The sequence below is a fragment of the Oncorhynchus keta genome, chromosome 35 (genome assembly GCF_023373465.1).
Source record: "Oncorhynchus keta strain PuntledgeMale-10-30-2019 chromosome 35, Oket_V2, whole genome shotgun sequence".
In the NCBI taxonomy this organism is placed as follows: domain Eukaryota; kingdom Metazoa; phylum Chordata; class Actinopteri; order Salmoniformes; family Salmonidae; genus Oncorhynchus; species Oncorhynchus keta.
The window spans coordinates 67,437,795-67,460,458 of NC_068455.1; the positions used below are offsets into that span (position 1 = coordinate 67,437,795).

General features: G+C 42.9%; 1 non-coding gene across 1 annotated transcript; it reads left to right on the plus strand.

The window, feature by feature from the left end:
- The first annotated feature begins 20,582 nt into the window (after positions 1-20,582).
- LOC118369356 (small nucleolar RNA U3) lies at positions 20,583-20,791 on the plus strand. The gene has a single exon (XR_004822594.1). It is a non-coding gene; the product is annotated as a small nucleolar RNA U3 (small nucleolar RNA).
- Positions 20,792-22,664: the final 1,873 nt, after the last annotated feature.

Sequence of the window (22,664 nt, forward strand, 5' to 3'; positions counted from 1 at the left end):
TCTCACGATACATGGCCCCATTCATTCTTTCCTTTACACGGATCAGTCGTCCTGGTCCCTTTGCAGAAAAAGCATGATGTTTCCACCCCCATGCTTCACAGTAGGTATGGTGTTCTTTGAATGCAACTCAGCATTCTTTGTCCTCCAAACAAGACGAGTTGAGTTTTTACCAAAAAGTTATATTTTGGTTTCATCTGACCATATGACATTCTCCCAATCTTCTACTGGATCATCCAAATGCTCTCTAGCAAACTTCAGACGGGCCTGGACATGTACTGGCTCTATCTCTACTTTGCACATTCTTCCACTGCAAATCTACTATTCCAGTGTTTTACTTGCTATATTGTATTTACTTCGCCACCATGGCCTTTTTTTGCCCTTACATCTCTTATCTCACCTCATTGGCTCACATTTCATATAGACTTATTTTTCTACTGTATTATTGACTGTATGTTTGTTTTACTCCATGTGTAACTCTGTGTTGTTGTATGTGTTGAACTGCTTTGCTTTATCTTGGCCAGGTCGCAATTGTAAATGAGAACTTGTTCTCAAATAAAAAAAAATATTAAAAAATATCATACTATATACAGTGCATTTGGAAAGTATTCTGACCCCTTCACTTTTTCCACATTTTGTTACGTTACATCCTTATTCTAAAATGGATTAAATATATTTTTTTCATCATCAATTTACGCACAATACCCCGTAATGACAAAAGCGAAAAGAGCTTTTTACACGTTTTTGCAAATCTATATAATATTTTTTTTAATAAAAAAAGTATTCAGACCTTTTGCTATGATACTCAAAATTGAGCTCAGGTGCATCCTGTTTCCATTGATCATACTTGAGATATTTCTACAACTTGATTGGAGTCCACCTGTGGTAAAATCAATTGGACATGATTTGGAAATGCACACATAAGATCCCACAGTTGACAGTGCATGTCATAGCAAAAACCAAGTCATGGTTTGGCACAGAGAGATCTTTGATGAAAACCTTATCCATATTGCTCAAGACCTAAGACTGTGGCGAAGGTTCACCTTCCAACAGAACAATGACCCTAAGAACACAGCCAAGACAATGCAGGAATGGTTTCGGGACAAGTCTCTTAATGTCCATGTGCAGCCCAGCCAGAGACCGGAAATTAACCCGATCAAACATCTCTGGAGAGACCTGAAAATAGCAGTGCAGTGTCACACCCCAGTGTCACACCCCATTCAACCTGACAGAGCTTGAGAGAATCTGCAGAGAATGGGAGAAACTCCCCAAATACAGGTGTGCCAAGCATGTAGCGTCATACCCAAGAAGACTTGAGGCTGTAATCTCTGCTTCAACCAGATTCATTTGTAGTTTTGCTCGTCTTGCTTACCAGATGTCTGAGTGAAGAGACGACAGTGTTGTTGCAAGGTTACTCTGCATCAGCAGCCCAATTGGTGAGACAAGTGTTTCTTTATTCTGTTCCTGAGGACCCAAATGGGTGCACATCTTAGTTTTTGAAGCTAGCACTAAAAACTAATCAAAGCTTTGATGATGATTTGATTAGTGGAATCAGGTAAATAATGCTAGTAGTGCTGAGATGAAGGTAGACTGTAGGTGGAGTCAGAGGGGCTTAACAGGCATGATACACTAGCACAGGATGCCGTGTGGTGAAATACCGCTTCCCATTCATTTCAATGGAAGGAAAGCAGTGAGAAGAGGAGAGGGCAGGGGACCTTTGGGTGGTGCAAAGGTGGTGTGGAATCATAAAACACGGGACGAGATGTTAAAAACTGTCCATTGTGCCAATAGATGGAATGCACTCACATGAGATTTGCCGTGATGTTGACAGAGTGGCATGGGAGGTTTATTTCTTAGACTGGGGTAAGATGTCAATTTTGGGACACATCCTCAGTAGTGTGCCTTCGAATCAGTGGGTGTTTCGGCCTTTAATCACTAAACACCCTCATCAAAGATGGCCAGCTAAAGGGTAATCAAGCCTTAGCTTGTGTCCCATGCCCAATTAAGATGTCCCACGGGACTATGCAAGGCAGGGCGTCCTCTTCCCTGAGCCAGCCATACAGCTGACCGCATACCTCATATGCCCTCCTCAAGTTGGAGGGATCTGAATTGGGTTCTCAGGTGGGGGTGGGGGTCATGAAGTTATAGCCCAGCAAGGGTCCTTCCGTTTGATCCAGATCCACTGGCTGCCTCTTTCAGCTGCTTGAGAAACTGCTCTGACGGTCTGCCGCAGAGCCTGTCCATGGATTCCAAGTTCTTTCAGCAACCTGATGATGGAAGAAGCCACGAATCCTCTGCATCCCACTTCAACTGGCCAGACCTTTGCATTCCAGCCACGCTGAGTTGCGTCTGCTGCCAACTCCGTGTAATGCAGTTTCTGACGCTCGTAGGCCTCTTCAACAGAGTTTTCCCAGGGGACTGTGAGCTCTATGATGTACACAGCCTTTCGTGAAGGGGACCAGAGTACCATGTCTGGCCTAAGGTTGGTAGAAGCAATCTCAGGTGGAAAAATGAGTTGCTGGCCAATATCAACAAGCATCTTCCAGTCCCGGGCCATGGCTAGGTGTCCAGTTTCTGGTTTCGTAGGAGGATGCTTGGAGCTTTTTTGTCCCTCCCGGATGAATGTTGTTGTTTTGACGGGATTGCTTGTTTTTGGAGGTAATGAATTGGTTGCACTCCTCTTGGTCTCAAGTGCTGCAGCCAGGCTCTTGAGGACCTGATTGTGCCTCCAGGTGTAGTGGCCTTGTGAGAGGCTGGTCTTGCAACCTGTCATTATATGCCTGAGAGTCGCTGGAGCTGGGCAGAGGGGGCAGGTCGAGTCCTCGCCATACCATTGATGTAGATTTTTTGGTGATGGAAGCACATCATAAACAGCTCTTATGATGAAGCTGATGTTGCTTGCCTCCATTTGCCAAAGCTCACTCCAGTTGATCTTTCTCCTCTCCAGGCCTTCCCACCGCGTCCATTGCCCTTGTTTAGCAAGAGAGACAGCCTTTGCACTTCTTGCAGTCTCCTCCTGTCTGCGCACCTCCTCGACCACCAGCTTCCTGCGTTCAGATGTTGTTGCCTTGTTGGTTTGCTTGCTGCCAGGCCAAAGCCTCCTCTTCCATGCTGGATATTCCCCACAATGTCTTGGTGTCTCAGGGCTGATGTTGCTTGCTGCACAGCCTTGGATGATGTCCATTGGATGATGTCCAGATCTGCTTGTCAACCTGAATCTTCCAGTTCCGCCAGCCAGCCAGGATTTACCGGAGCCTACTACCTGCCTGAGCTTCCTCTCAGTACTGGGCTTCCTCTGAGTACTGGGCTTCCTCTCAGTACTGGGCTTCCCCTCAGTACCGGGCTGCCCCTCAGTACCGGGCTGCTTCTGTCCCGAGCTGCCCCTCTGTCCCGAGCTGCCCCTCTGTCCCGAGCTGCCCCTCTGTCCCGAGCTGCCCCTCTGTCCTGAGATGCCCCTCTGTCCTGAGATGCCCCTCTGTCCTGAGATGCCCCTCTGTCCCGAGCTGCCCCTCTGTCACGAGCTGCTCCTCAGTTATGTGGGGATCTGGGTGAGGACTATTAGGCCATGGTCGGCGGAGAAGGTGGATTATCCCAGGACGTGAAGGGGAGGAAATAGGACATTAATGGAGTGGGGTCCACGTCCCGAGCCAGAACCGCCACCATGGACAGACGCCCACCCGGACCCTCCCTATGCTCTTGAGGTGCGTCCGGGAGTCCGCACCTTAGGGGGGGGTTCTGTCACGCCTTGGTCATTGTATTTTGTGTTTTTGTTATATGTTTGGGTTGGCCAGGGTGTGACATGGGTTTATATGTTGTTTTCGTATTGGGGTTTGTAGTATTTGGGATCGCGGCTGATTAGGGGTGTTGTTAGGCTTGGCTGCCTGAGGCGATTCTCAATCAGAGTCAGGTGCTTGTCGTTGTCTCTGATTGGGAACCGTATTTAGGGAGCCATAGTTTCGCTTTGTATTTCGTGGGTGTTTGTTCCTGTCTCTGTGTTGTAGTCACCAGATAGGCTGTAATTAGTTTCACGTTTCGTTCTGTTGTTTTTGTATTTAGTATCAGTTATTTCATGTACCGCGTTTTCTTTCATTAAAGTCATGAGTAACCAACACGCTGCATTTCGGTCCGACTCTCTTTCTTCAACAGACGAACGCCGTTACAGACCAAACCAAATAAAGAAGGCTCTCTAAGGGTCAGGGCGTGATAGTACACCCCCCCAAAGGTGGGGACTCCGGCCGCAAAACCTGAACCTATAGAGGTCTGGGTGGGCATCTATCCGCGGCGGCGGCTCAGGTGGCTCACCCCTCCACCTCTGACTCACCCCGCTTTGGTGACTCGTCTGGTGTGGATGACCTCGCCGCCGCCCCCGGACTGGGGACACTCTCTGCGGGCCCCGGACTGGGCACCCTCATTGCTGCAGGCCCCGGACTGGGCACCCTCATTGCTGCGGGCCCCGGAATGGGCACCCTCGTTGTGGGGCCCGGACTGGGCACCCTCGTTGCTGCGGGCCCCGGACTGGGCACCCTCATTGCTGCGGGCCCCGGACTGGGCACCCTCGCTGTGGGGCCCGGACTGGGCACCCTCATTGCTGAGGGCCCCGGACTGGGCACCCTCGTTGCTGCGGGCCCCTGACTGGACACCCTCGTTGCTGCGGGCCCCAGACCGGGCACCCTCGTTGTGGGGCCCGGACTGGGCACCCTCGTTGCTGAGGGCCCCGGACTGGAGGAGCACGGGGAGTTGGCTCAGGTCTCCAACCTGACTCTGCCACACTCCCCGTGTAACCCCCCCCAAAAAACATTTTTTTGGGCTGCCGTGTTCCCTCATAACTTCGCCTCTCAGCTTTAGCTGCTTCCAGTTCCTTCCGTGGACTGATACTTCCCACCAGGATCTCTTCCCATTTCCAGGAGTCCTGAACACGCTGCTCCTCCTTACCACGCTGCTTGGTCCCTTGGTGGTGGGAAGTTCTGTCACGGCTGTTGAAAGGAGAGGACCAAGGTGCAGCGTGGTGAGTGTACATTTTCCTTTTATTAATCAAAATGACGCCGAACAAAACAATAAACACTACAAAAACAAACCGTGAAGCTCAAAGGCTATGTGCCCTAAACAAAGTCAACTTCCCACAAAGAAAGGAGGGAAAAAGGGATACCTAAATATGGTTCCCAATCAGAGACAACGTACTGTGGTGCGAAAAGTGCAAATCAATCCCAGAACAACAGCAAAGGACCTTGTGAAGATGCTGGGGTCAAGGGTCGATGTGCAGCAGTTGGGACGGAGTCAGGTGCAGGACACAGAGGATGAGTATGTCACGCCTTGGTCTTAGTATTTTCTGTTTTCTTAATTATTTGTTCAGGCCAGGGTGTGACATGGGGTTATTGTATTTTCGTATTGGGGTTTTTGTATTATTGGGATTGCGGCTGAGTAGGGGTGTTGTATGGGCTTGGCTGCCTGAGGCGGTTCTCAATCAGAGTCAGGTGATTCTCGTTGTCTCTGATTGGGAACCGTATTTAGGTAGCCTGGTTTCGCTGTGTATTTCGTGGGTGATTGTTCCTGTCTCTGTGTAGTTTCACCAGATAGGCTGTAATTAGGTTTCACGTTCCGTTTGTTGTGTTGTATTTTGTATAGTTATTTCATGTGTCACTTTTTCTATTAAAGTCATGAGTAACCACTACCCTCATCAATCTACTATGCACACTATGCTCCATAATGACAAAGTAAAAACAGGTTTAAAGAAAATTCAGCACATTTATAAAAATACAAAAACGGAGATATCACATTTACATAAGTATTCAGACACTTTACTCAGTACTTTGTTGAAGCACCTTTGGCAGCGATTACAGCCACGAGTCTTCTTGAGTATGATGCTACAAGCTCGAAGTTTCTCCCATTCTTCTCTGCAGATCCTCTCAAGCTCTGTCAGGTTGGATTGGGAGCGTCGCTGCACAGCTATTTTCAGGTCTCTCCAGAGTAGTTTGACCGGGTTCAAGTCCGGGCTCTGACTGGGCCACTCGAGGACATTCAGAGACTTGTCCAGAAGCCACTGCTGCATTGTCTTGGCTGTGTGCTCAGGGTCGTTGTCCTGTTGGAAGGTGAACCTTCACCCCAGTCTGAGGTCATTAGCACTCTGGACCAGGTTTTCATAAAGGATCTCTATGTACTTTGCTCCATTCATATTTCCCTTGATCCTGACTAGTATGCCAGTCCCTGCCACTGAAAAACATCCCTGATGCTGCCACCACCAAGCTTCACTGTAGGGATGGTGCTAGGTTCCCTCCAGACGTGATGCTTGGCATTCAGGCCAAAGAGTTCAATCTTGATTTCATCAGACCAGAAAATCTTGTTCCTCATGATCAGAGAGTCCTTTAGGTGCCTTTTGGCAAACTCTAAGCTGGCTGTCATGCGTCTTTTACTGAGGAGTGGCTTCCGTCTGGCCACTCTACCATAAAGGCATGATTAGTGGAGTGCTGCGTAGATGGTTGTCCTTCTGGAAGTTTCTCCAATCTCCAAAGAGGAACTCTGGAGCTCTGTCAGATTGACCATCAGGTTCATGGTCACTTCCCTGACCAAGGCCCTTCTTTCTTGGTGGTTCCAAACTTCTTCCATTTAAGAATAATGGAGGCCACTGTGTTCTTGAGGACCTTCAATGCTGGCAAAATGTTTTGGTACCCTTGCTCAGATCTATGCCTCGACACAATCCTGTCTCAGAGCTCTACGGAAAATTCCTTTAACCTCATGGCTTGGTTTTTGCTCTGACATACATTGTCATCTGTGGGACCTTATGTAGATAAGTCCCTCTGTAGCCATTGATTTAGCTTATTCTGTTTTTTTTTTAATAAGACGGTTAACATTTAGTAAGCCTCTAGACTTCTGATCCTTTGTAATGGTTATGCCTAAATATGTAAGTTCTTCTTTTACTGTAACGGTTTTCTTCTATCTCCTCCTCTGACGAAGAGGTGTAGCAAGGATCGGACCAAAATGCAGCATGATGATGATTCCTGATATTTTAATGAAGGAAAAAACTATACATGAAGAAACTACAAAATAATGAAATGTGAAAACCGAAACAGCCCTATCTGGTGCAAACACAAAGAGAGGAACAATCACCCACAAAACACTCAAAGAATATGGCTGCCTAAATATGGTTCCCAATCAGAGACAACGATAAACACCTGTCTCTGATTGAGAACCACTCCAGACAGCCATAGACTTTGCTAGATACCCACACTAAGCCACACACCCAATACCTAACAAAACCCCAAGACAAAACACACCACAATAAACCCATGTCACACCCCGGCCTGACCAAATAAATAAAGACAAACACAATATACTTCGACCAGGGCGTGACAAATACCATAATATGAAGGTGTCACACAATCTATGGCAGCTATGAGTTCACATTTATTCATGTTAAGATATAGACCAGACGCTTTGGAAAAGGATTGTATCACATTGATCGATATGGGAATTTGGTTAGCATCTTTCAGAAAAAGTGCAGTATCATCAGCCAGCTGGCTTATAATAATTTCTTTACCAGCTATGGAAATACCTTGTACATGACTATTATTTAAAGAATTTGCAAGAAGTTGGGTGATTAATAAAAACAGGTACGGAGAGATAGGACTGATGTATGTATGTATTCTGATGTAATTCCATCAACACCTGGTGATTTATTGTTCTTTAGATGTTTGATAGACTCTATAATCTCTTCACAACAACAAATAATAATTTAAATAAAAGCGTACCTACTATGTTAAGTGCATATGAAAACTGATCATAAAATAATTTAATAAAAAATGTTTTACATATAAACGTTCCAAAGACCTTTTTTGTAAATAAGTATTAATAACTAAATAGAGCAATAACTGTGTACAGTCAGAGCAGACCTGTATGCCCTTTAAAACAGTATCTTAGTTACGTTATACATACTTTACAAACTTCGTAAGTTTGTAAACAAAATAGGTATTCTGGTCATACAAGAACAAACTAATGAATTGAAATACCTGAGTATTCCTGAAAAAAGAGTCACCTGATGCCTGTTAGGTAAACAACATAAGGAAAATGAGAATACCATGGCTGAAACCATCAACCTGTTCCTTCTGGTGAGATTTTAGGGGGGAATGTGGATTTCTGAACCGTTGATGAAACCTCGTCCTCCGACGAAATAAGCAGCCTTTCCCTCATTTCGTGCTATCTTGATCGTTGGCCACGACTTGTTCCTTCTTTCTATGTCCTCCGGGCTGAGATGCTCGTTGAAACGCATACCATGGATCTGAAGGAAGGCGTTCTTCTCTTCCTAGCAGCTTTCCAGACACCATCCCGGTAGAATCTGGCAGCGAAGAGGATGATGATACCCCTGGGTCTTGAATCGTTTTGCTGTTGCTTCTTGCCGAGGCGATGTACAACATCGATGGTATCCCCAACTTTGTTTACCTCTGCAGGCAAAACTTCTTGGCAGATGCGGATAGCCTCTCCTCGCACATCTTCATTCTCCACCTCTGGCAAGCCGTAGAGTCTCAGGTTCCATTTTCTTGTGTATTGTTCCAGATCATTGAGAAGTCTATGGTTTCAAACGCCCCGTGCCGAGACACACACCCCCACCCTCCTTTGTTTTTGAAACACACACACACATACAAGCCTGCACACGCATACACACACGCGCACGAGCACGTCTTTTCCCAAAAGCCTTTTTCTCTGGGACAGGCATGTTAATAGGGCAAAAAGACAGAACCCCTTCGTTAAAGGTGAGATACCTCATTAAATTCCTTTATTTAATTCTAAATCTTTAGTACAAACCTTTTGAAAACATCTTATAATTCATCAAAAACTATTTTACTGCGTAATACTGAAATATGCACAAATGTTTTATTAATAAACATTGTTGTACAACAGTTATACAGTGGGGCAAAAAAGTATTTAGTCAGACACCAATTGTGCAAGTTCTCCCACTTAAAAAGATGAGAGAGGCCTGTAATTTTCATCATAGGTACACTTCAACTATGACAAACAAAATGAGAAAAAGAAATCCAGAAAATCCCATTGTAGGATTTCTTATGAATTTATTTGCAAATGATGGTGGAAAATAAGTGTGACGTGGTGGCTTCCCATGTCTCCTCCGAGTGCCGGAACCAGTCGTCCACCGCAGGAGCCTCGGTCTGACTCTGATGCCATGGCGCCAGAACCGGCTAGTACCCCAGGCCGAAACCTGCCCACCTGCCCATTACTCTCCGGGTGAAAACCTGAGGTAAGGCTGATCGAGACCCCCAGATGTTCCATGAACGCCCTCCAGACTCTCGAAGTGAACTGGGGACCTCAATCAGACACTATATCCTCAGGCACCCCGTAGTGCCGGAAGACGTGTGTAAACAAGGCCCCGCAGTCTATAGGGCCATAGCGAGACCGGGCAGAGGGAGGAGACGACAGGACAAAAGAAACGAGCCACAACGACCAGGATCTTTGGTGTTTCCCTGTGAGGGAGGAAGATCAGTTAGAAAATCCACCGACAGGTGTGACCAAGGCCGTTGTGGAACGGGTAAGGGATGTAGCTTACCTCTGGGCAGGTGTCTAGGAGCCTTATACTGGGTGCACACTGAGCAGGAGCGAACATAAACCCTCACGTCCTTTGCCCAGGTAGGCCACCAGTACTTCCTACTCAGACAGCGCAACGTCCGACCGATCCCCGGATGACCAGAGGAGGGTGACGTGTAGATCAACTGGTCACGGGCAGCAGACGGAACGTACAGATGCCCAATGGGACACTGGAGGGGAGCGGGCTCTGTACGCAATGTCTGCTCAATGTCCGCGTCCAGCTCACACATGACCGGCGCTACCAGGCAGGAGGCCGGGAGTATAGGAGTCTGATCCATGGGCCACTCCTCTGTGTCATACAGCTGGGACAGTGCGTCTGCCTTAACATTCTGAGAACTTGGTCTGTAGGACAGGGTGAACACAAAACGGGTTAAAAAAAACAGGCCCCACCTTGCCTGACGAGGATTCAGTCTCCTCGCTGCCCAGATGTACTCCAGGTTGTGGTGGTCAGTCCAGACGAGGAAAGGGTGTTTAGCCCCCTCAAGCCAATGTCTCCACGCCTTCAAAGCTTTAACCCTCGAGAAGAAGGCAAAGGGGCGAAGCTTCGGTGGCGTGCCCGAGCGCTGAGAGAGCACGGCTCCTATCCCAGCCTTGGATGCGTCTACCTCCACTATGAACGTCAAAGAGGGATCCAGATGGGCCAGCACAGGAGCCGAGGTAAACAGAGCCCTTAGGTGCGCAAAAGCCCTGTCCACCGACCACTGCAAACGTACAGGACCCCCCTTCAGCAGTAAGGTAATTGGAGCAGCCACCTCGCCAAAACCCAGGATACATCTCTGGTAGTAATTGGCAAACACTAAAAACCGCTGCACCTCCTTTACCAATTACGCACGGCTGAGATGCGGTCACTCTCCATCTCCACCCCTGATGTGGAAATGCGATATCCTAGGAAGGAGACGGCTTGCTGGAAGAACAGGCATTTCTCAGCCTTGACGTACAGGTCATGCTCCAACAGTCATCCAAGTACCTTGCACACCAAGGACACATGCTCGGCGCATGTAGTGGAGTATATCAGAATGTCATCAATATACACCATCACACCCTGCCCGTGCAGGTCCCTGAAAATCTTGTCTACAAAGGATTGGAAGACTGATGGAGCATTCATCAACCCGTACGGCATGACGAGGTACTCATAATGCACCGAGGTGGTACTGAACGCAGTCTTCCACTCGTCTCCCTCCCAGATACACACCAGGTTGTAAGCGCTCCTGAGATACAGTTTAGTGAAGAAGCACACCCGTGCATTGACTCAATCGCCGTGGCGATGAGAGGTAGCGGGCAACTGTACCTCACCATGATTTGATTGAGACCTGGATAGTAAATGCACGAGCGCAGACATCCCTCCTTCTTATTCATGAAAAAGTAACTCGAGGAGGCGGGTGAAATGGAGGGCCGAATGTACCCCTGACACGGAGATTCAGAGACATATGTCTCCATAGCCGCCGTCTCCGCTTGCGACAGAGGATACACGTAACTCCTGGGAAGTATAACATCTACCAGGAGATTTATCGCACAATCTCCCCGTCGATGGGGTGGTAATTGAGCCAAATTGGCATATTCTGGGGGGATGAGCACGGTGGAGACCTGGTCTGGACTTTCCACCATGGTAGCACCAACGGAAACCCCTACACACCTCCCTGAGCACTTTCGCGACCATCCCGTGAGAGCCCTCTGTTGCCATGAAATGGTGGGGTCAAGATTAGCCAACCAGGGAAGGCCTAGTACCACGAGAAAAGCAGGACAGTCAATGAGGAAGAGACTGATTCTCTCCTCGTGACTCCCCTGCGTCACCGTGGCCAGGGAGATGGTGGACTCCCTGATTAGCCCGGACCCTAATGGTCGACTATCCAGAGCGTGTCCCGGGAAAGGTCTAACCACAGGAACAATGGGAATCCCTAAACTAAGGGCGAACGCTCTGTCGATAGAATTCCCAGCCGCGCTTGAATCGCCGAGCGCCAGTCTCCAGTCTCTTCAGACTATACAGGTTTGATTAATGCTGAAAGGAAGTAAAAATAATACATTTTCAAAATGACTGACTCGTAACAGGAACGAAAACTCCATTCATGCAACCTTAGTTTGGCAACTAGACTACAGGATGATCAGTTCATGTGCAATCTAGCTGCATAAATATATGATATAAAAAAATCTATATATTTTTTAAAATAAACATCAGACACTTTCCAATGTCAAGGCTCGTTTATAAAAGCACTGAGAGACTTGAAGGAATCTTAGATACTCACAAGTGTATTGTTTCAAGTATTTCACAAAATAAGCATAGAACTGCGGTCATCCGGCAAACCCTCTTCATTTATTTATTGAACCAAAACTTACACTAAGTAGGTCATAGTGGCTTTTTAGTAACACCATGTGCTTACAGAAGAAGTCCCTGCATGTTAACCACTGATATAGGAACAGATATACACTGAGAGTACAAAACATTAGGAACACCCCCTTTTGCCCTCAGAACAGCCTCAGTTCATCGGGGCATGGACACTACAAGGTGTCAAAAGTGTTCCGCAGGGATGCTAGCCCATGTTGACTCCAATGTTTCCCACAGTTGTGTCAAGTTGTCTGAGTGTCCTTTGGTTAGGCACCGATCTTGATACATGTGGTCCTTCTGTAGCTCAGTTGGTAGAGCATGGCGCTTGTAACGCCAGGGTAGTGGGTTCGATTCCCGGGACCACCCATACGTAGAATGTATGCACACATGACTGTAAGTCGCTTTGGATAAAAGCGTCTGCTAAATGGCATATATTATTATTATTATTATAAAGGAAACTGTTGAGTGTGAAAGAAACAGCAGTGTTGCAGTTCTTGAAAGACTCAAACCGGTGCACCTGGCACCTACAACCATACCCCGTTCAAAGGCATTTAAATATTCTGTCTTGCCTATTTACCCTCTGAATGACACGCATACACAAGCCATGTGTCAATTGTCTTAAAAACCCTTATTTAACCTGTGTCCCCCCTTTATCTACATTGACTCAAGTGGCATCAATAAGGGGTCATAGCTTTCACCTGGATTCACCTGGTCTGTCTATGTCATGTTTTGTACAATCAATTTCCCATCCCCCTAGTGGTTAGGGGTATAATTGGATCCTAAACCTGTGGTTATGGGAAACTAACTCCTATATCTCAAGCATGGGACCTACTGTAAGATCACAGTTGAACAATACCTAACCTCAACATTTTATTTAACCAGGCAAGTCAGTTAAGAACAAATTCTTATTTACAATGGCAGCCTAGGAACAGTGGGTTAACTGCCTTGTTCAGGTGCAGAACAATAGGTTTTTACCTTGTCAGCTCAGGGATTCAATCCAGCAATCTTTCAGTTACTGGCCCAACGCTCTAACCACTCGGCTACCTGCCGCCCCTAAATCCCAGAGGTTTGTTTGAGTTATCTCTCTGGGTGCATCACCATTGGCACCCTATTCCCAATACAGTTTGTTTGGTCAAAAGTAGTGCACTGTGTAGGGAACAAGGTGACATTTGGGATGCATGCCCAGTATTTCTGCATGAGGTCCTCTGCCTGTCCAGCAGGTAAACAAAAATGGACACTTCTGCCACCGTGTGGACGATTCATGCAATGTACGATACCAACAACTGTCCTTCCTAATCCTACTGGTTCAGAAACCCTCTTTAGAACGGAGGTTATTGGATTGATTGTATATATATATATATATATTTACAGAAATAATACAGATCCTGCTTCTGTTGCCTGTTTGAGTGTTTGTTTAATAGCCTACAGATTCCGTGAGCTCGAAGCCTCACACAACCACATGTCAGATAAATAATTTTGCAAATGTGGCTGTTTTAATTCTTTGTTTTACTGCAATAAATGCTTTACACTTTTTTTTCGTTAGAACAGCCTCTCTGGTATTACTTATGATATATTTAGTGTTGTTTACACTGTTACAAATTGTCAACAAACAAAAAAATATTCATAATAACAATAATAATAATCGTCCATTTTCTTGATCTCCTTCTTATTGTTTTTATTATGATTATCATCATTATAATGAGAAGTAACGTCATTATCATTATTAGGCTTAGTATGGCAGCCTTGTAAAGCCACCATCGAGATGTAGGCCTAAGAGCGCATCCGGTTTAGTCTTAATACCGTAACTGACTTACCTATATTTCAATAGTTTTATAGGCTACTGTATCAATCAATCATTCATTCGTCCATGTCATCATGTTTTAGTTTTTGCTGTAATAAAGGTTTTACAACAACAACAAAATCTAACTTACAACAGACTCTAGTAGCCTTATCATTTATTTAGTGTTGTTTACATTGTCTAAAGGGTCAGACAAATTATATTGTAATTTAACAGCGCCTGTTTAGCTCCTTACCTTCTATTTCTTGATATCCAGTGTTTCCTACAACTAGTCAAATTTATTCCATTCACACGCTTAGATTTTATTTGTTACGTCCTCTGCATCCGTTTTGCTGTCACGTGTGTTACAGTGTTCGGAGTTTGTTATAACCAATTTATTAATGCGATTATGATATGTTAGAGGTCACGTGTATGTAATGCATACATTATGTCACGTAATGAGAGCAAGGGTTGAGGGAATAGGGAATGTTTTTCCTAAACAAATGAGGTATTTTGGTAAAATACCTATTCAGTCAGAAATGGCTGTAATTATGATGCAGCTTCAGCAACATGGTTGGTCGCTGCAGCAGGGTGGAGACCGAGACAATGGGTGCTCGTCACACAGTCATTTGCTGTCTTTTTCTTTTTATACAGTCTGAGCCCGGCAAGGCACAATCAAATCCATTGTGGTCGGACACTCTAATAATTTACATGTCTTAATTATTTGTCACGCCTTGGTCATTGTATTTTGTGTTTTCGTTATATATTTGGTCAGACCAGGGTGTGACATGGGTTTATGTTGTTGTATTTCGTATTGGGGTTTTTGTATTATTGGGATTGCGGTTGAGTAGGGGTGTTGTATGGGCTTGGCTGCCTGAGGCGGTTCTCAATCAGAGTCAGGTGATTCTCGTTGTCTCTGATTGGGAACCGTATTTAGGTAGCCTGGTTTCGCTTTGTATTTTGTGGGTGATTGTTCCTATCTCTGTGTAGTTTCACCAGATAGGCTGTAATAGGTTTCACGTTCCGTTTGTTGTTTTCGTATTTGTATAGTTATTTCATGTATCGCTTTTTTCCTTTCATTAAAGACATGAGTAACCACTACGCTGCATTTCGGTCCGACTCTCATTCTACAAACGAAGAACGCTGTTACATTATTTCATCAAACAGTGCGCTTAAAGCATCAGACAAGCGTAATGCATATAGTTTGATTAGAACACCTAGGATGTGTATATATATGAAAAATACAAGTGTTAACATTTCGCCCAATTGATTGGTCGAAAGAACAGTCACCAATATATTTTTGGGGTCACCAATATTTTTCTTGTGGGTCGGGACAGCCCTATTGTGTTTTCAATATAGTTCATTATTTTTTTGTTGTTGCCATGTAACAGTGTAGCTAATTATTGGAACTACACAACTTTTTTTAGAAATGTTTGCAAATGTATTGGGAAAAAACACATACGTTTTTACACCCTGGAGTAAATACTTTGTAGAATTACCTTTGGCAGTGATTACAGCTGTGATTCTTTCAGGGTAAATCTCTAAGAGCTTTCCACACCTGGATTGTGCAACATTTGGCCATTATTATTTTAAAAATTCTTCAAGCTCTCACAAATTGGTTGTTGATCATTGCTAGACAAACAATTTCAGATCTTGTCATAGATTTGCACATAGATTTAAGTCAACACTGTAACTCGGCCACTCATGAACATTCACTGTTGGTAAGCAACTCCAGTGTAGATTTGGCCTTGTGTTTAGGTTATTGTCCTGCTGAAAGGTGAAATAATCTCCCAGTGTCTGGTGGAAAGCAGACTGAACCAGGTTTTTCTCTAGGATTTTGCCTGTACTTAGCTCCATTACTTTTATTTTGAATCCCGAAGAACTCCCCGGTATTTAACGATTACAAGAATACCCATAACATGATGCAGTCACCACTATGCTTGACAATATGGAGAGTGGTATTCACTAATGTGTTGTATTGGATTTGCTCCAAACAAGATGTATGTTTTGTAATATTTATATTCTGTACAAGCTTCCTTCTTTTAACTCTGAGGATGGATCAACAACATTGTAGTTACTCCACAATACTAACAGTTTTATAGTCATAATTGTCCTCATGGTGAAATCCCTAAACTGTTTCCTTCCTCTACGGCAACTGATTTAGGATGGACGCATGTACAGTTGAGGTCGGAAGTTTACATACACGTTAGCCAAATACATTTAAACTCAGTTTTTCACAATTCCTGACATTTAATCCTAGTAAAAATTCCGTCTTAGGTCAGTTAAGATCACCACCTTATTTTAAGAATGTGAAATGTCAGAAAAATAGTAGAGAGAATTATTTATTTCAGCTTTTATTTCTTTCATCACATTCCCAGTGGGTCAGATGTTTAAATACACTCAATTAGTATTTGGTATCATTGCCTTTAAACTGTTTAACTTGGGTCAAAGTTTCGGGTAACCTTCCACAACCTTTCCACAATAAGTTGGGTGAATTTTGACCCATTCCTCCTGTCAGAGCTGGTGTAACTGAGTCAGTTTTGTAGGCCTCCTTGCTCGCACACACCTTTTCAGTTCTGCCCACAAATTTTCTATAGGATTGAGGTTAGGGCTTTGTGATGGCCACTCCAATACCTTGACTTTGTTGTCCTTAAGCCATTGTGCCACAACTTTGGAAGTATGCTTGGAGTCATTGTCCATTTGGAAGACCCAATTGTGAACAAGCTTTAACTTCCTGACTGATGTCTTGAGATGTTGCTTCAATATATCCAAATAATTTTCCTCCTCATGTTGCCATCTATTTTGTGAAGTGCACCAGACCCTCCTGCAGCAAAGCACCCCCACAACATGATGCTGCCACCCCCGTGCTTCACGGTTGGGATGGTGTTCTTCTGCTTGCAAGCCTCCCCCTTTTCCCTACAAATAGAACTATGGTCATTATGGCCAAACAGTTCTATTTTTGTTTCATCAGACCAGAGGACATTTCTACAAAACGTACGATCTTTGTCCCCATTTGCAGTTGCAAACCATAGTCTGGCTTTTTTATGCCGGTTTTGGAGACGTTTGCTGAGCGGCCTTTCAGGTTATGTCGATACAGGACTCGTTTTACTGTGGATATATATACTTTTGTACTCGTTTCCTCCAGCATCTTCACAAGGTCCTTTGCTGTTGTTTTGGGATTGATTTGCACTTTTCACACCAAAGTACATTCATCTCTATTCATCTCTAATACAGATAATTGTATGTGTGGGGTACAGAGATGAAGTAGTGATTCAAAAATATTGTCAAACACTATTATTGCACATAGAGTGAGTCCATGCAACTTATTACATTTTTACTCCTGAACTTAGAGGCTTGCCCTAACAAAGGGGTTGAATTGACTCAAGACATTTGAGATTTTAATTTTAAATTAATTTGTAAACATTTCTAAAAACATAATTCCACTTTGATATTATGGGTTATTGTGTGTAGGCAAGTGACAAAACAAATCTCTATTTAAACCATTTTAAATTCATGTTGTAACACATCAAAATGTGGAAAAAGTCAATGGGTGTGAAAAATTTCTGAATGCACTGTAACCATCATCTTGGAGTCATGCAATGATGTGGCGTGTGGTCCTCCCACTACCCCTCGGGAAACCATGCAGTTTATTAGGATACAGAATAAATCAATTATGATGAACTTCACAGGGTGGTGAAAGTGCACGGTGATGAGCTTGATGCTCCTTTCCAATAAATATTGAGGGTCTGGTGACATGATGATCGATGCTTGACTGCCATTTGACAAATACAAATATTATCTTATCTTTAATGTCATCATGTAGACTAGCCTACCCGCTGTATCTGTGGGCTGTTGGCTAGAGCACACTTGTCAAGATCAGAGTAGGTACATCTGTTACTTAAAAGCAAAGACAATTGTGACAAAACTATCAGTAGGGTTGAAAATGCGATGGAAACACTTTGAACTTTCCATTTTTGTTTGGTATATGAAACCTTAAGCGAAAAAGTACATTTTGTGTGCACAGTATTCGATTTGAATCCGCAACAAGTCAATTTGGTGGAAACCCACTACTGGTGGGAAAATGTGCATATTTTCTTAATGTGGATTTGAAAATAGTCACATCTATCTTATGACATTTCAGATAGATATGATAATTTATCACCAAGTAGTTTGAATGTAGTGAACTTCTTTTTCAAAGTAACTTTAGTTAAGTAAACTATATTTTTCATAAGGTTAGCTTTAGTTTAGCTTAACTTCTTCCCGTGTGAAAACTATATTTTCAGAGTACCTTCCCCAACACTGATGATGCCAGTCAAACAGTTGCATTTCAAACATTGAGTACATTTGACTTACTATATAGCTAATTTTGTGAAGTTTTGTTGCAGTCTGACAATTTTGACAGACACAGGAGGTATCTGAAATATCACAAAATGTAACTTCAAAGACAGTACAGTATGAAGATAGGTTAAAACGGCTTCTGCAATAGAAGTCCCCGATCATACTTGTAGGCGACCTTTATTTTATTGTTTTATTACAATACAATAACAAAAAAAACATAGGACAGCACTAGATGTATATTTTCTCTAAAGAAACATCAAATAACAAAGTAAAAAAATACAATAAAAATCACTACACATGAATTGAGTTTCAAAAGTTAAAGTCCCTATAATAAAATAAGGTCAGGGGTTACAATTGTATAAACCTGTGATAGAGTTGTAAGAATAGTGTTTTTTTGTTTTGTTATTGACTAATTCTAGAGATTTTATTAAATATTGGATTTCAAGTAAAAATATATTGCATTTGGGGACAGATTTCAACTATTTGTTTTTGTGTATACAACATTTACCAGAGAGAATAAAGAAATTCACAACTAATTCAGTTGTTTTGTTTTCATTTGAATAATAACATATTACATCTTTCACTGTAAATACAAGGGTCTTATTAAATAAATAAAAAAATTAACTATTTAACTCGCTCCAAAATAACTTCACAGAGTCACACTCGTAAAAAAATGAGTTACAATAAGAATTTCCCTTCTTTATCACAGAAAAGGCATATGTCATCCAAGACAACAAGTTATTGCAAGAGTGTATTTTGTGCAAGTTAAAGTTAAAGTTAATTTATTTTACTTTATTTGATATACCAAATTTGGGAGGGAGAAACCAAGCTTTGTTCCTTCCATTCAATTTCAGTACATATGCATTCCAAGAAGAATGTCCCTCTAGGAGAGTTCTTGTTCTTGGAGTTAAATATGTATCTTAATAAGAATGTATTATTACATTTCTTATCCAGCAGGGGGAAACCTTCCAACATAAATTGTGCATCTATCTTGACATGTTCTCCAAACACAAATGAGATTTAATTAATTGAATAAATCCTGAAGGTATTTTTTTGCTTATAGTATTACATCATTTCTAACGCATTGGGAAGTTCTATGTTTGTAAGAACTTTCTATAAGAGAGTATATTCCATTCTTTATCAAATAAATCAAGCACAAATATAATATTTCTTTCAAACCACTTAGGGAACACCAAAGACTTGTTTTCAACAACAATGTCTTTGTTGTTCCACAGAAGGGCTTTGTGTAGGGAGAAGTTGTGGACATAACATAGTTGCCAGACTAAAAGGGCTGTACATTAAATTTGGACAGTTTGATGGGTAATTTTAATGGAGAATAGTTGCACTTCCACAAAAAATTGAAGACCACAGAAATTCATGAAAATGTGACAGGGAATTAAGTACCATATAGATTTAGAGCTAAGCATACGTCTTGTTATCCAATTTTCTTTAATTGTATTGTTGATATCAATTAAATCTAGTACTTCAAGCCCACCATCAAGTCTTTAGTTTGATATTACATACTTCTTAAATTTGTGTTGTTTATTTTTCCATATAAAGTCTAGGAAAATTATGTTGATAATCTCTGAGAGAAATTGATATGTTGACGGACAGAATGATTTTTCGCCATTGCTGACAAGCTAATCTCCGGGCTAACGTTAGTCTCACGCTGAACTGCGCGTGTGCAGTTGTCAAATCAACGGCACTTCTTCGATATAAAATAGTACTTGACAAAAATGAAAACGTATCAGTTTCACACTTTCACGAGATTGGAGTAAAAATGTGTTCACCTCCTTATGACATTGGCTCTAATCTAAATTGTGCATTTAGATTTCGAAAAAAATAACAACTAAGGAATAACTTTTCACTTCTTTCATTGACTTCTCAAACTCTAAATCCTGGCCATTTCAGTTTGGTCAGTTCGCAAGCGTTACCAGAAGTCTTGCGATGTTGCGCCTCTGGGGTTATAAACTCTTTGGTAACGTGGTCGACCACACGCTCCCGCAAAGTACATGGCAGCATGCGCAAACAAATCTACGAACGCCATGATACCAAAGAAGAAGAACATCTCCCGTTTCAAGCCGGACACGTTTAATATACATACATACACCTGCTTTTTTTTTTAACTAGGCAACTATCACCTCAGTGTGAGCTCATGCTTTTCGCTAACAAACTTCAAATGTAATTACCCCATCTCTTTATGAAAAAGTACTATTGGTTAAGGATATTCATTTTGAAGTATGCAGCAACCTTATGACTGAGCCATCCGAGCCACATTTTGATTCACTCCCAACAAGGACCTAACGACCATGCTGACTACCAGCATTGTCAACAGTGCTCAGTAACCATTGAACCTATTGTGCGTATTGTGCGTTGTGGTTATTTGAAAAATGTGACTTTTATCCTTAATGTAGTGAGTAATTTTGATGTTTTTTCGGAGGAAAAATAACAAAACGTTTTTTTCAGTGTCTTACTCTATGTGTACTGCTCAGAGTTGGTGTTGTCACCATGACTGAAAAGAGTATGCTCGTGGTACAAGAGCTGGTGCAAAAGAGTTTATACAGTAATACTATATTTTCAGGGATCTTTTCTATAGTTTTGTACTTGGGAATTGTGTTTATAAATTGAATGGTCTCGCTATCCATGATGATGAGATTTGATACTCTTTTCTGAGCGCCAAGCGGGCAGAGGTTGAAGAGTTAATTCTTCTGATCACTGCTTTTGATGACGTTCCATGTCTTCTCTGGGGATATGGAGGAAGTATGATCAGAGGAGTTAGGGTAGCCTTGTATATTTGAGAAAGTCAAAAATATATATATATTTTTTTTTTTACAAAATATATGAGACTCAAATAAGGTGTAAATCCTACAACAAAGCTTGTATAGTATATTCGTAGCTACACAGAGATGTGTCTGGTTAGACTGTAAACTCTCCTTCCACACTCACATTAAGCATCTTCAATCCAAAATTAAAGCATCCTTCACTCATGCTGCCAAACATACCCCCATAAAACGGACTATCCTATCGATCCTTGACTTCGGCGATGTCATTTACAAAATAGCCTCCAACACTCTATTCAGTAAATTGGATGAAGTCTATCACAGTGCCATCCGTTTGGATGTTTTTTTGCAGCCGATGTGAGTTAGACCTCTAAACCGGTCAACATTCACTTGGCCGCAGGGCCAGACGGATTACCAGGACCTGTACTGCGAGCATGCGATGACCAACTGGCAAGTGTCTTCACTGACATTTTCAACCTCTCCCTGTCCGAGTCTGTAATATCAACATGTTTTAAGTAGACCTCCATAGTCCCTGTGCCCAAGAACAGTAAGGTAACCTGCCTAAATGACAACTGACCCGTAGAACTCACGTCTGTAGCCCTGAAGTGCTTTGAAAGGCTGGTCATGGCTCACATCAACACCATTATCCCATAAACCCTAGATGCACTCCAATTTGCATACCGCCCTAACAAATCCACAGATGATGCAATCTCTATTGCACTTCACACAGCCCTTTCCCACCTGGACAAAAGGAACACATATGTGAGAATGCTATTCACTGACTACAGCTCAGCGTTCAACACCATAGTGCCCTCAAAGCTCATCAATAAGCTAAGAACCCTGGGACTAAACACCTCCCTCTGCAACTGGATCCTGAACTTCCTGACGGGCTGTCCCCAGGTGGTAAGGGTAGGTAACAACAAGTCCACCATGCTGATCCTCAACACAGGGGCCCCTCAGGAGTGAGTGCTCAGTCCCCTCCTGTACTCCCTGTTCACTCAAGACTGCACGGCCAGGCACAACTCCAACAACATCATTAAGTTTGCCGATGACATGCATTGGGTGGTTGATCTGCTTCTTTTCTGTGGGGGGGAATATGTGCTCTTTTCGAAGGACGGATCCCGGACTCTCCGTGGCTATGGGATCTGGGGGTTTGGGGGTGGTCTGTCGGGCATTGGGATGACAACCCAACTCAGGATGAGTAGGGCTTTTAGCGGGTGGAATAGCTGGGACCAATTGGAGGTTTACTTAGTAGCAATGCAAATATCATGGTACAGCTACAGTATACAGACACTCAATCATCATGTTACTATTTAATGGTACGTTTACAAACATATATTTTGATAAATAGAGTTTAAACTTGTGTCTCATTATGGTAAGTGGTGAAATAAGAACACACAGTTATAATTGTAATGGCTTAGCAGATAATAAGAAAAGACGATCAGTATTTACCTGGCTAAAAGAGAAGGAATATAATATCTATTGTTTACAGGAAACTCATTCAACAATTTTAGATGAAGTTTTGTGGAAAAAGGACTGGGGGGGGGCAAAATATATTTTGAACATGGGCAAAGAAATTCAAAAGGGGAGATGATATTAGTTAACAGTAATGTTGATCCAAATGTGCAAATTGGCTGAATAGATCAGCAAGGAAGATGGATTATTTTAAATATGTTATTGGGCAATAAACAGATATGGTTTATTTACCTATATGATCCAAATAATGATGATCCAAGCTTCTTTGAAAATATATGTAAGAATGTATCAACTCTACAAGCAACACTAGACTCTATTATTATGGTGGGGGGTTTTAATACGGTTTTAAATACCTCAATGGATCGTAAAGGAAATAACACTACAAACTGTC